Source organism: Pseudophryne corroboree, chromosome 1 (genome assembly GCF_028390025.1).
Source record: "Pseudophryne corroboree isolate aPseCor3 chromosome 1, aPseCor3.hap2, whole genome shotgun sequence".
Taxonomy (NCBI): Eukaryota; Metazoa; Chordata; class Amphibia; order Anura; family Myobatrachidae; genus Pseudophryne; species Pseudophryne corroboree.
In genome coordinates this window covers 851,389,716-851,404,560 of record NC_086444.1, presented here as the reverse complement: position 1 = coordinate 851,404,560, position 14,845 = coordinate 851,389,716, and the positions used below count along the sequence as shown (strand labels likewise).

Sequence of the window (14,845 nt, the reverse complement as noted above, 5' to 3'; positions counted from 1 at the left end):
GGCTAATAACCCGGATCGTGACAGTTTGTGGGTGGTAACTGGCCGTTTTCTGGGATTGTCAGGAAAAACGCAGGAGTTCCCACAAGTTTGTCACAACTGAGGGCTGAGGCTGACCTGGGGAAGCCTCAGATATAGGGACTGGCGTGTAGGTGAACCGGGGAGGTAGTATTGGTTTCCTAGACATACAGGAGAGCTAGTACCATTTTCCCGAAGGGGTGACCACGATAACGAAGTTGTAAAAAGGTAAAGTCAGTTTTATTTAGCACACAGCTTTAGACACCTTGGATATGCAATAACGTCACAGTAGATGTGCAGTGATAAATGACAGTACAGTTCCCAGAAGCACAGAGGTAATTAGTGCTGTGGCTTGCAGAACAGAATGTTACAGAGTCCTTGCCAGAACTGGAGATGGTAAGTCCGTATGCCACAGCTAACTGCTGAAGAGAGATATGAACTGGTACTGCCCAGCAGATGGTATACAGAGGCTGGAGCAACACAGATGCACAGAAGTAGATGGTACTTGGTATAATGGCAGAACCGGTATGAATGAAAGGTGTGTAGAACTCACCACTGTAGATTTAGAGTCTGATGGTGAGCATCGATGGACACTGTGGTTCAATGGTAGAATGGTCACAGATGCAGACGATATGGGAATACCGCTGATAACGTTGAAATAAACTGAAGAAACTGTGGAGCACCGCTAGCAGAATACCAGCGACTCAGGAGCACTGTGGAAAGCTGGTAGGCCGTGGTAGGTACGCTGTGAAGTATGGAGAGTGGTGCTGCAGAAAGGAGAAGTTGAAAACGATACCAGGACACCGCTGGAGGCTGGAAGCGAAACAGGACCAACGCTGTGAACAGGAAGCCGGTGTCTGATCGTAGCGCGTAATCGGGAGCAATGCTGGAACACTGCAGAAGTCAGGCTGCACCGCAGGATGGAAACAGGTGCGGGTCTCTTAGTGGAGCTGAATCACAGTAGCTGGAATACCTGGAGAAACAAGCAGTAGAATCCACAAGCAGGAGAGACATGTGTAGGTTAGAAAATCAAAGCACTGACGATTATCCAGCCCAGGAGCAGGATATTTATACCAGCTGGGAAGCAGGCATTGGCTGGATAATTAGACAGAGTCCAGAGTGCAGCGGATAGGTTGCAGAATGACATGTGATGAGGAAAAACATGGCTGCGCTCATGTTTGCATTTGGAGGGAAAGTCTGTTTGTATATTCCATGTGGTAAACAGCAGTAATGGAGGCTGCAGAGGGCAGGAGACACCATTCTTTAAAACAGTACAACTAAACTGTAAGGCTGCCATGACAGCGCAGTGGGATCACAGGGAAGAGACTTGAGGTAAAGATATACAGCGCGCTGCACGCAGACAGCGCAGATGGAATCCCGTTTTGGAATGCTGGGCCAGTCTCAGGAGACACTTGGAAGGTAAATAATGATGTCCAATTACCCGGATCGTGACAGTGTTTTCTGGGAGGGTGTGTGACTTCAGCTGCGGCTCTGAACAGTCTGATTCTATCGCACTGTAGGAGTAAGTCCTGGCTACGCACAGACTGCATAGACTGGAAAAATCATTTGATGGTGAGTGAGTTGCGAATGGATTTACAACTGTCTGCTGTCTGGCGAAGGATGTACGCATGCATTCGCACACTTGCATGGGGCGGGTTTTCACTCTCTATGGGCGGCGACTATCTGATCGCAGCCCTCTGAAAATTTGCAGAAAAGCGTTCAGGTCTGAATTAGGCCCTAAGTACACCTAAACCTGCATATCCTGTTGTGTAATGGGGGCACTTTGCAAGATATTCTCATCACCTTCACACATTGCAACATGTCACAATGATGCATCATTTATTTTGCACATTTGTTCTGTTTGTGGTCTGTACTTTGTTGTCATGATAACTGACCTTTTGCGCAATGGATCTGGCAGGTGGCGGATCTGGCAGATGCTGAAGTTTGACTGCGCATGCACAAACCCCCAACTTCTATGGACTGCATAGGCTTCAGAGCATAGAAGCCGGATCGGATTGAGCTGCGTTAAAGGAAGGGCATGGCTTACTACAGGAAGCCAGCTCTCTGCCTATTGCAGCTCGGTCTGGCAGTCTCGGTGGGAGGAATCACCTCCCAATAGGAAGTCACTTCCAGTCACAGTGAAGCCAGTGCAGTCATGGACTGCTAAGTACATACACAAGAGAAGAGAGAAGACTTCTTTTTTGGCGCACTCTTCAAAACAGAATACAATTATTGTATTTTTAAAACGTAACTTTTATTCTCGTTATCTAAAATATCTAAAATAAAGTCTCCTAACATAATCAGATAATTAAGACAGTGTGTAATCGTTTGGCCAGCAGATATATAATAGCACAATTTACTACTCGTAATATCCAACATTAATATATATATATATATATACATATACAAAAGAAAAATGGAGGGTACCCAATAGCGCTAAGAGAATGAAAGAGCAGCACCTCTAGAAGAACCTCCTGTTAGCAAAGGTTTGGGGGAAAACAGCAAACAAACTGATCTGAGGGAGCTTATATGTATTGCACTGTTTCGATAATATTAGTACATCAGTTTAAAACAAAACAATTTTCAATTATATAGAATAAAATTTATTCATAAAAGTACAGAATAAAACATAGTACGTCTTTGTGATTTTACAGAGGACATCTTCAGTTTTATCCGGTTATACATTCAGTTTTTAGTGTATTTCTTTGTTGAAACATACGATACAGAAGTAGAACAATAGATCGGTCCAATGCATTTCGTCCCTATCAGGACTTCTTCAGGGGCACTTTATCAAAATGCTCAAACAATGATGTGATGAAAATCTGATGAAATGTATAAACCTCTATTAAAACCAGGTTATCTGGATATGATACCAGACTAATAACTAGTATGAAAAATCTCAGCGTGATGTGGCTCCATTACAGAAAAAAAGTGTCCATAAACTAATATGCAGTATCTCAACGATGGTATAAAATGACCGCTATTTAATGCAGATAAGTGTCTACCACTAAACTTTAGTAGCTGTAGAACAGCCTTCTGCACATCTAATAATATAGGGATATGCAACAAGGGTGATGTGCTCCTCTCAGAGTTCAGCAAAAACGAGTGGAAGATTACTCAGAGTTCTTAACCAGCACCAGTTTAGCACAATTAGCATTCGCTCTGGTGCCTGTCCGGTGGATTTGACATACTCTCCCCTAAAGGGACTCCCCTCTACCTACCATTCCTATTTTCTGGGACTCTCATTGGTGATCCAATAAATTCCTTCACCGACGGCAGTTTTCCAACTGGTAGGTGCTTATATTATTGCCTAACACCAAAAGCAGATCCCACCTATTTATCTGTGTTTAATCTCAATTTCCATGAACTCTCATAAATGATTCAGGAGAAGACTTGTTTGTAAATTCAGTAACCTACTACTATATCATACTGCATATGCCCAATCTCATCCGATCTTGGAAGCTATACAGTACAGGGCCAAGCCAGTACCTGGTGGGGGACCACCTGGGAATACCCGGTGTAGTAGGTCGGAACCATTGGGACACTCCAGTCTAACACTGACAGCAGATTCATTCTTACCTTCCTGCTTAACAATCCCATCCTGGGTGTCTCATTATTAACCACCTAGCCTCCTATATTGAGAATGTGGCCGAATCCCTTATCCATCCGTACTTAAAAACTCTTTCTCTATAATGTCTCTTACGTCCTAGAGGATACTGGGAATCCATTTAGTACAATGGGGTATAGCGGAGTCCACTTAGAGCCTTGGGCACTTTAAGAATTTAATAGTGTGCGCTGGCTCCTCCCTCTATGCCCCTCCTACCAGACTCAGTGTAGAAAATGTGCCTGGAGGAGCCGCTCACGTCGCTGGAAGCTCCTGAAGAGTTTTCTGCATTTATTTTGTATGTTTGTTATTTTCAGGCAGGTCTGGATGGAACCAGCCTGCCTGATTCGTGTGACTTAGGGGAGGGAACGGCCCAACCTCTAGAAGGGTTAATGGTCCAGTTCCCCACTGACAGGACACAAGCTCCTGAGGGAACTATTTGCAAGCCCCACCACGGCGAGCGTACATTCCCACAGCACGCCGCCACCCCTAACAGAACCAGAAGATAGAAGAGTGGTGAGTACTAAGCCAGCGTCCCGGTTAGCAGGTCGCTGACCATTATGGCGGCATATAGGGTTTTTTTTTTATATAAAGCTCCCCCTTGAAAAAGACCTTGAAAAAGACCTGCTTGAGGTTGAAACGCGTTGGTGTTGGATTGTCAGTGCTGCCTGAGACCTGAAGGAGGTACAGCTTAGTAGGGGGAGCTTTATATCCCAAAAAAACCCTATATGCTTTGTATTGTACCTTCCGTAGAAGGTTATGTGTGGTACGCATGTTTTTGGCATCTTTAATAATTTTTAATAATAAAATGTTATGGTATACACTATGGTCTATCCACGTTTTAATGTTTTGCATGAATTCACCTAAAAGAGGTCGTTAATATTAAAGGTGGAACAGGAACCAAGTGGATGCCTCATCAGAATTGAAGGAACCAGAAAAACTGAAATAAGCGATTGCTATCATCGCTTGCGGGGATGGATACATCTAACAGGTTTTGCCGATTGAGACTGTATACTTACCCATTGACTGAACTTTAAAGAACTCCCAAAAATATTTTTTTTACTTTTATAATCCATGTTATAAGGTATCTTGGAAAAGTGCGCAGGAATCCTTCTTTGTTCAACCACTAAGAAGGGATTTTCAAAATTCCACCCACAAAGGGGTTAAAGTGGTGAGATAATTCCCCCCTCACAGAGGAGAGTTAAGACAACCCACCCAGCTGGAGCTATAACGAATGCATGGTGCTGGCGATACCAAGTCGAGGAGGGGGGAGGACACAATGCTCTGTTCCTGGACTTAATTGTATTGGCAGTTGCAGAGCACTCTATTATTCAAATATGGGAGCCACGTCAACAGCCACCCCTAAACATTGTCAAACATCGCTGATTGTGGCTCCCCTATATATATTTCAGATATAAGTATTTAACCAACCTTTTTCCAGTCAGGAGAGGATAGTGTCTCAATTATCAGAGGTTAACATGTCACGTGAACTAAACATTGCCAAACCTCTCAGAGAGCAATAGGAGGAAAGGAAACATAGATATTTTGACTCTTAAATGCATTAAAGGAAAGCTTGATAGTCAGCAACTGCATATCTGCTGTGTAAAGGGTACAGACAGCTTTCCCAGTGACCTTAAGTGTTGTGCGAAAATCTTTTACCTTTTTACCTCTAAGGAGGAGCCCTAAGGAGAGCGAGAAGCTAAGCAAGTAGACCTAGGGCCCTTTGGAATAGAGTCAGCCTATCCATGCAAACCATACATATTTAACATACAGCGGGCAGAGCTTGGCCTGTCGTCCCAGCATTTACAGCACTGAGCAGGGCAGCATCAGAGGTGAGACGGAGCAGAGAAGGAGGCGGATTATTCTCCTCCGTGCCAGCTTTTTGACAGCATCAATCCGGGGAAGGTAGGCTCGGAGGAGCGGCCTAACAAAATTGGCAGCGGTTGGCGAAGCATGTCCTTTTGAAATAATTGAAATTCTGTAGCGAAAACACAGGTATTCAGCTAGTTTCATATAATGTAAATACTTCCTTTTGGATAAAGTAATCCCTGTACCAAGTGTAATTTATGGTTAAACAGAATACTACAAGTGTCCATGTGTAAAAACACTTAAGGTCCTATTTATGAAGTCTGAAAAAACTGTCGCCACTGGGGGCAATCACTGAGTATCACCACCATGTCCAAAACTAGCTTCCCCATACATTGCAAAGGAAAGCTAGGTATCACCTATTTTAGGACAGTGGCAGTACAAGCACCATCACTGATCTCAAACCATCTCAGGAAGGCAGTATTGGGGATCTGAAGATTAAAAAATAAAAAACTTTTTCCTCTTTCAAAAAATCATGTTTTGGACGTATTAAAGAAACTGTTTCACTGAAGTACCTGCCATCATCATGATGAAAATGTTGGATGTGCCGAAATGAAATCTGTAGAGCTGTTAGCCTAAAGTCAACTTTGGGAGTAGGCACTGGTGTATCTATAAAGGGTGCACATGGGGTCTAGGAGGGCTCACACACTGCACACTCTGCACCCATTACTCCAGTAATTACTCTCCAACATTCCAAGTTGGCAGCAGCAGCACTGCAGAAATCACCTAGAAAATGATGCAGCACCCATTTTTTCAGCGTTTCGCGTATGCGCAATGGCAAAATCACATTGTGCCATTTTCCTGGAGACTTATGCACTAGACTCTGGGACAGCGTAGGGTCTCCTAGTGACCCTAATGCTTAGAGTCTTTTGCTTTGCCGGCTAGAGAGGAGGAGGCCTGGAGGGAGACTGAACATGGGAGGCCTTCTCATTTGATGTGCCCCTGGGAGTAGACAACTGATTTGAAGATATTCATATTCCTTTTGTGACTGCTCAGTGGTTAATTTACTGTTGGAGTGAGGAACTTACATCATTAAAGTGGTGTCAACTACTGGTGATGTATTCTTGGTGGAAGCACAAGATAGAAGTGTCAAAATGCTAGTGAATGTTAAAAAATAAAACAGCTTGGAAGGATCTCACATTTATTCAAATTCCTGGCGCTCCTACAAAACAAATGAATAGAATGAAGCAGGCTTTCAGCACCTGAAAGTGAATCAAAACTACAGTTTTGTTGACCCTAAGACTGATGTCCGCACTCAAAATATGGAAAGAATGTGGGGAGATGTAAAGTGGTGTAGTAAAACACATAGTGGAAAACCACAATATAACCTGATCTCCGAGTTCCTATGGTCATAGTTGTTATAACAATGGCGCAGATAGAGCTGCGGCTCCAGGCCCCCCATCTAAATAGGTCCACAGCATCTGCTGTGCTGCTGCTGTAGACAGAAAAAAAAAAATTTCCTTTAACAGCAGCCTGCATAAGCATGCACCCACTATCCATTCACATGGGGACATGCGGAGATCCAGAGGACACATCTTTAGGATAGCATTCAGGTAGTAATGCTTCACATACCCCTTTCACACCCAGGTCCAACCCAATCCGGGTCAGACCCAAAACAGACCATGTTCACACCGCAGCTCCAACCCAGAGTTATTCCAGAGGCAGCACTATTTACACTGCACACGGGTGCAGTGTTAGCTGTTCTGCCAATGCTTGGAGTTAGTATCATCTCCATGCGCCAGGGATCAGGCTCTCCCTATGCTGTAACAGGACCCATGTCAGATAACCCATGTTACCCATTCACGCTGCCCTATACTTTTCTTCTTTTTTTTTTTTTAATGGGGACCCTGTCATGCCGAGCTGTGAACAGGATTAACCTGGTAATAACCCGAGTCAAATCTGTGATGTTATACTAATTATACTAATTTCACACCAGGCTTCTAACCCATTATATTGCCAGGGCAACCCACGTCCTGGCTTGGTGTGATAGGGTCTACCCAGGTTGTGTGTCCTGGGCCCACAACCCGGTAGGCGACCAGGGTAAACTCGGAATTAGAGATGTGCACCGGAAATTTTTCGAGTTTTGTGTTTTGGTTTTGGATTCGGTTCTGCGGCCGTGTTTTGGATTCGGACGCGTTTTGCCAAAACCTCCCTGAAAATTTTTTGTCGGATTCGGGTGTGTTTTGGATTCGGGTGTTTTTTTTACAAAAAACCCTCAAAAACAGCTTAAATCATAGAATTTGGGGGTCATTTTGATCCCATGGTATTATTAACCTCAATAACCATAATTTACACTCATTTTCAGTCTATTCTGAACACCTCACAATATTATTTTTAGTCCTAAAATTTGCACAGAGGTCGCTGGATGGCTAAGCTAAGCGACACAAGTGGCCGACACAAACACCTGGCCCATCTAGGAGTGGCACTGCAGTGTCAGACAGGATGGCACTTCAAAAAAATAGTCCCCAAACAGCACATGATGCAAAGAAAAAAAGAGGCGCACCAAGGTCGCTGTGTGACTAAGCTAAGCGACACAAGTGGCCGACACAAACACCTGGCCCATCTAGGAGTGGCACTGCAGTGTCAGACAGGATGGCACTTCAAAAAAATAGTCCCCAAACAGCACATGATGCAAAGAAAAAAGAGGCGCACCAAGGTCGCTGTGTGACTAAGCTAAGCGACACAAGTGGCCGACACAAACACCTGGCCCATCTAGGAGTGGCACTGCAGTGTCAGACAGGATGGCACTTCAAAAAAATAGTCCCCAAACAGCACATGATGCAAAGAAAAATGAAAGAAAAAAGAGGTGCAAGATGGAATTGTCCATGGGCCCTCCCACCCACCCTTATGTTGTATAAACAGGACATGCACACTTTAACAAACCCATCATTTCAGCGACAGGGTCTGCCACACGACTGGTTGGTTTGGGCCCCCACCAAAAAAGAAGCAATCAATCTCTCCTTGCACAAACTGGCTCTACAGAGGCAAGATGTCCACCTCATCATCATCCTCCGATTCCTCACCCCTTTCACTGTGTACATCCCCCTCCTCGCAGATTATTAATTTGTCCCCACTGGAATCCACCATCTCAGATCCCTGTGTACTTTCTGGAGGCAATTGCTGGTGAATGTCTCCACGGAGGAATTGATTATAATTCATTTTGATGAACATCATCTTCTCCACATTTTCTGGAAGTAACCTCGTACGCCGATTGCTGACAAGGTGAGCGGCTGCACTAAACACTCTTTCGGAGTACACACTGGAGGGAGGGCAACTTAGGTAGAATAAAGCCAGTTTGTGCAAGGGCCTCCAAATTGCCTCTTTTTCCTGCCAGTATACGTACGGACTGTCTGACGTGCCTACTTGGATGCGGTCACTCATATAATCCTCCACCATTCTTTCAATGGTGACAGAATCATATGCAGTGACAGTAGACGACATGTCAGTAATCGTTGGCAGGTCCTTCAGTCCGGACCAGATGTCAGCACTCGCTCCAGACTGCTCTGCATCACCACCAGCGGGTGGGCTCGGAATTCTTAGCCTTTTCCTCGCACCCCCAGTTGCGGGAGAATGTGAAGGAGGAGCTGTTGACGGGTCACGTTCCGCTTGACTTGACAATTTTCTCACCAGCAGGTCTTTGAACCTCTGCAGACTTGTGTCTGCTGGAAAGAGAGATACAACGTAGGTTTTAAATCTAGGATCGAGCACGGTGGCCAAAATGTAGTGCTCTGATTTCAACAGATTGACCACCCGTGAATCCTGGTTAAGCGAATTAAGGGCTCCATCCACAAGTCCCACATGCCTAGCGGAATCGCTCTGTTTTAGCTCCTCCTTCAATGTCTCCAGCTTCTTCTGCAAAAGCCTGATGAGGGGAATGACCTGACTCAGGCTGGCAGTGTCTGAACTGACTTCACGTGTGGCAAGTTCAAAGGGTTGCAGAACCTTGCACAACGTTGAAATCATTCTCCACTGCGCTTGAGTCAGGTGCATTTCCCCTCCTTTGCCTATATCGTGGGCAGATGTATAGGCTTGAATGGCCTTTTGCTGCTCCTCCATCCTCTGAAGCATATAGAGGGTTGAATTCCCCTCGTTACCACCTCTTGCTTCAGATGATGGCAGGGCAGGTTCAGGACTGTTTGCTGGTGCTCCAGTCTTCGGCACGCTGTGGCTGAATGCCGAAAGTGGCCCGCAATTCTTCGGGCCACCGACAGCATCTTTTGCACGCCCCTGTTGTTTTTTAAATAATTCTGCACCACCAAATTCAGTGTGCAAAACATGGGACGTGCTGGAATTTGCCCAGATGTAATGCACGCACAATATTGGTGGCGTTGTTCGATATCACAAATCCCCAGGAGAGTCCAATTGGGGTAAGCCATTTTGCGATGATGTTCCTCAGTTTCCATAAGAGGTTGTCAGCTGTGTGCCTCTTATGGAAAGCGGTGATACAAAGCATAGCCTGCCTAGGAACGAGTTGGCGTTTGCGAGATGCTGCTACTGGTGCCGCCGCTGCTGTTCTTGCTGCGGGAGGCAATACATCTACCCAGTGGGCTGTCACAGTCATATAGTCCTGAGTCTGCCCTGCTCCACTTGTCCACATGTCCGTGGTTAAGTGGACATTGGGTACAACTGCATTTTTTAGGACACTGGTGACTCTTTTTCTGAGGTCTGTGTACATTTTCGGTATCGCCTGCCTAGAGAAATGGAACCTAGATGGTATTTGGTACCGGGGACACAGTACCTCAATCAAGTCTCTAGTTGCCTGTGAATTAACGGTGGATACCGGACACACGTTTCTCACCACCCAGGCTGACAAGACCTGAGTTATCCGCTTTGCAGCAGGATGACTGCTGTGATATTTCATCTTCCTCGCAAAGGACTGTTGGACAGTCAATTGCTTACTGGAAGTAGTACAAGTGGTCTTCCGACTTCCCCTCTGGGATGACGATCGACTCCCAGCAGCAACAACAGCAGCGCCAGCAGCAGTAGGCGTTACACTCAAGGATGCATCGGAGGATCCCAGGCAGGAGAGGACTCGTCAGACTTGCCAGTGACATGGCCTGCAGGACTATTGGCTTTCCTGTGTAAGGTGGAAATTGACACTGAGGGAGTTGGTGGTGTGGTTTGCAGGAGCTTGGTTACAAGAGGAAGGGATTTAGTGGTCAGTGGACTGCTTCCGCTGTCATCCAAAGTTTTTGAACTTGTCACTTACATCTGATGAATGCGGTCCAGGTGACGTATAAGGGAGGATGTTCCTAGGTGGTTAACGTCCTTACCCCTACTTATTACAGCTTGACAAAGGCAACACACGGCTTGACACCTGTTGTCCGCATTTGTGTTGAAATAATTCCACACCGAAGAGGTGATTTTTTTTGTATTTTGACCAGGCATGTCAATGGCCATATTCGTCCCACGGACAACAGGTGTCTCCCCGGGTGCCTGACTTAAACAAACCACCTCACCATCAGAATCCTCCTTGTCAATTTCCACCCCAGCGCCAGCAACACCCATATCCTCATCCTGGTGTACTTCAACACTGACATCTTCAATTTGACTATCAGGAACTGGACTGCGGGTGCTCCTTCCAGCACTTGCAGGGGGCGTGCAAATGGTGGAAGGCGCAAGCTCTTCCCGTCCAGTGTTGGGAAGGTCAGGCATCACAACCGACACAATTGGACTCTCCTTGGGGATTTGTGATTTAGAAGAACGCACAGTTCTTTGCTGTGCTTTTGCCAGCTTAAGTCTTTTCATTTTTCTAGCGAGAGGATGAGTGCTTCCATCCTCATGTGAATCTGAACCACTAGCCATGAACATAGGCCAGGGCCTCAGCCGTTCCTTGCCACTCCGTGTCGTAACTGGCATATTGGCAAGTTTACGCTTCTCATCAGACGCTTTCAATTTTGATTTTTGGGTCAATTTACTGAACTTTTGTTTTTTGGATTTTACATGCTCTCTACTATGACATTGGGCATAGGCCTTGGCATACGACGTTGATGGCATTTCATCGTCTCGGCCATGACTAGTGGCAGCAGCTTCAGCACGAGGTGGAAGTGGATCTTGATCTTTCCCTATTTTAACCTCCACATTTTTGTTCTCCATTTTTTAATGTGTAAAATTATATGCCAGTATTAATAGCAATGGCCTACTACTATATATACTGCGCACAACTGAAATGCACCACAGGTATGGATGGATAGTATACTTGACGACACAGAGGTAGGTAGAGCAGTGGCCTTCCGTACCGTACTGCTATATATACTGGTGGTCACTGTCAGCAAACTGCAAAACTAAAATGCACCACAGGTATAGAATCTAGATGGATAGTATACTTGATGACACAGAGGTAGGTAGAGCAGTGGCCTTCCGTACCGTACTGCTATATATACTGGTGGTCACTGTCAGCAAACTGCAAAACTAAAATGCACCACAGGTATAGAATCTAGATGGATAGTATACTTGACGACACAGAGGTAGGTAGAGTAGTGGCCTTCCGTACCGTACTGCTATATAGTGATGTGCACCTGAAATTTTTCGGGTTTTGTGTTTTGGTTTTGGGTTCGGTTCCGTGGCTGTGTTTTGGGTTCGGACGCGTTTTGGTAAAACCTCACCGAATTTTTTTTGTCGGATTCGGGTGTGTTTTGGATTCGGGTGTTTTTTTCAAAAAACCCTAAAAAACAGCTTAAATCATAGAATTTGGGGGTCATTTTGATCCCATAGTATTATTAACCTCAATAACCATAATTTCCACTCATTTTCAGTCTATTCTGATCACCTCACATCTCACAATATTATTTTTAGTCCTAAAATTTGCACCGAGGTCACTGGATGGCTAAGCTAAGCGACCCTAGTGGCCGACACAAACACCTGGCCCATCTAGGAGTGGCACTGCAGTGTCACGCAGGATGGCCCTTCAAAAAAATACTCCCCAAACAGCACATGACGCAAAGAAAAAAAGAGGCACAATGAGGTAGCTGTGTGACTAAGCTAAGCGACCCTAGTGGCCGACACAAACACCTGGCCCATCTAGGAGTGGCACTGCAGTGTCACGCAGGATGGCCCTTCAAAAAAATACTCCCCAAACAGCACATGACGCAAAGAAAAAAAGAGGCGCAATGAGGTAGCTGTGTGACTAAGCTAAGCGACCCTAGTGGCCGACACAAACACCTGGCCCATCTAGGAGTGGCACTGCAGTGTCACACAGGATGGCCCTTCAAAAAAATACTCCCCAAACAACACATGACGCAAAGAAAAAAAGAGGCACAATGAGGTAGCTGTGTGACTAAGCTAAGCGACCCTAGTGGCCGACACAAACACCTGGCCTATCTAGGAGTGGCACTGCAGTGTCACGCAGGATGGCCCTTCAAAAAAATACTCCCCAAAAAGCACATGACGCAAAGAAAAATGAAAGAAAAAAGAGGTGCAAGATGGAATTGTCCTTGGACCCCCCCACCCACCCTTATGTTGTAAAAACAGGACATGCACACTTTAACGAACCCATCATTTCAGCGACAGGGTCTGCCACACGACTGTGACTGAAATGACTGGTTGGTTTGGGCCCCCACCAAAAAAGAAGCAATCAATCTCTCCTTGCACAAACTGGCTCTACGAAGGCAAGATGTCCACCTCATCATCATCGTCCGATTCATCACCCCTTTCACTGTGTACATCCCCCTCCTCACAGATTATTAATTCGACCCCACTGGAATCCACCATCTCAGGTCCCCGTGTACTTTCTGGAGGCAATTGCTGCTGGTGAATGTCTCCATGGAGGAATTGATTATAATTCATTTTAATGAACATCATCTTCTCCACATTTTCTGGAAGTAACCTCGTACGCCGATTGCTGACAAGGTGAGCGGCGGCACTAAACACTCTTTCGGAGTACACACTGGAGGGAGGGCAACTTAGGTAGAATAAAGCCAGTTTGTGAAAGGGCCTCCAAATTGCCTCTTTTTCCTGCCAGTATACGTACGGACTGTCTGACGTGCCTACTTGGATGCGGTCACTCATATAATCCTCCACCATTCTTTCAATGGTGACAGAATCATATGCAGTGACAGTAGACGACATGTCAGTAATCGTTGGCAGGTCCTTCAGTCCGGACCAGATGTCAGCATCAGCAGTCGCTCCAGACTGCCCTGCATCACCGCCAGCGGGTGGGCTCGGAATTCGTAGCCTTTTCCTCGCACCCCCAGTAGCGGGAGAATGTGAAGGAGGAGATGTTGACGGGTCGCGTTCCGCTTGACTTGACAATTTTCTCACCAGTAGGTCTTTGAACCTCTGCAGACTTGTGTCTGCCGTAAAGAGAGATCCAAGGTAGGTTTTAAATCTAGGATCGAGCACGGTGGCCAAAATGTAGTGCTCTGATTTCAACAGATTGACCACACGTGAATCCTGGTTAAGCAAATGAAGGGCTCCATCCACAAGTCCCACATGCCTAGCGGAATCACTCTGTTTTAGCTCCTCCTTCAATGCCTCCAGCTTCTTCTGCAAAAGCCTGATGAGGGGAATGACCTGACTCAGGCTGGCAGTGTCTGAACTGACTTCACGTGTGGCAAGTTCAAAAGGTTGCAGAACCTTGCACAACGTTGAAATCATTCTCCACTGCGCTTGAGACAGGTGCATTCCACCTCCTTTGCCTATATCGTGGGCAGATGTATAGGCTTGAATGGCCTTTTGCTGCTCCTCCATCCTCTGAAGCATATAGAGGGTTGAATTCCACCTCGTTACCACCTCTTGCTTCAGATGATGGCAGGTCAGGTTCAGGTGTTTTTGGTGGTGCTCCAGTCTTCTGTACGCGGTGCCTGTACGCCGAAAGTGGCCCGCAATTCTTCTGGCCACCGACAGCATCTCTTGCACGCCCCTGTCGTTTTTTAAATAATTCTGCACCACCAAATTCAAGGTATGTGCAAAACATGGGACGTGCTGGAATTTGCCCAGATGTAATGCACGCGCAATATTGCTGGCGTTGTCCGATGCCACAAATCCCCAGGAGAGTCCAATTGGGGTAAGCCATTCTGCGATGATCTTCCTCAGTTGCCGTAAGAGGTTTTCAGCTGTGTGCGTATTCTGGAAAGCGGTGATACAAAGCGTAGCCTGCCTAGGAACGAGTTGGCGTTTGCGAGATGCTGCTACTGGTGCCGCCGCTGCTGTTCTTGCAGCGGGAGGCAATACATCTACCCAGTGGGCTGTCACAGTCATGTAGTCCTGAGTCTGCCCTGCTCCACTTGTCCACATGTCCGTGGTTAAGTGGACATTGGGTACAACTGCATTTTTTAGGACACTGGTGAGTCTTTTTCTGACGTCCGTGTACATTCTCGGTATCGCCTGCCTAGAGAAGTGGAACCTAGATGGTATTTGGTA

At 46.0% G+C, this 14,845-nt stretch overlaps 1 protein-coding gene and 1 pseudogene across 3 annotated transcripts in view; both read left to right on the top strand.

Moving 5' to 3' along the window:
• CFAP299 (cilia and flagella associated protein 299) overlaps positions 1 to 14,845 on the top strand; it is a 1,086,689-nt gene that overhangs the window by 429,546 nt on the left and 642,298 nt on the right. The gene's annotated exons all lie outside the window — the stretch shown is intronic.
• On the top strand, positions 3,427 to 3,544 carry LOC134936736 (5S ribosomal RNA; annotated as a pseudogene).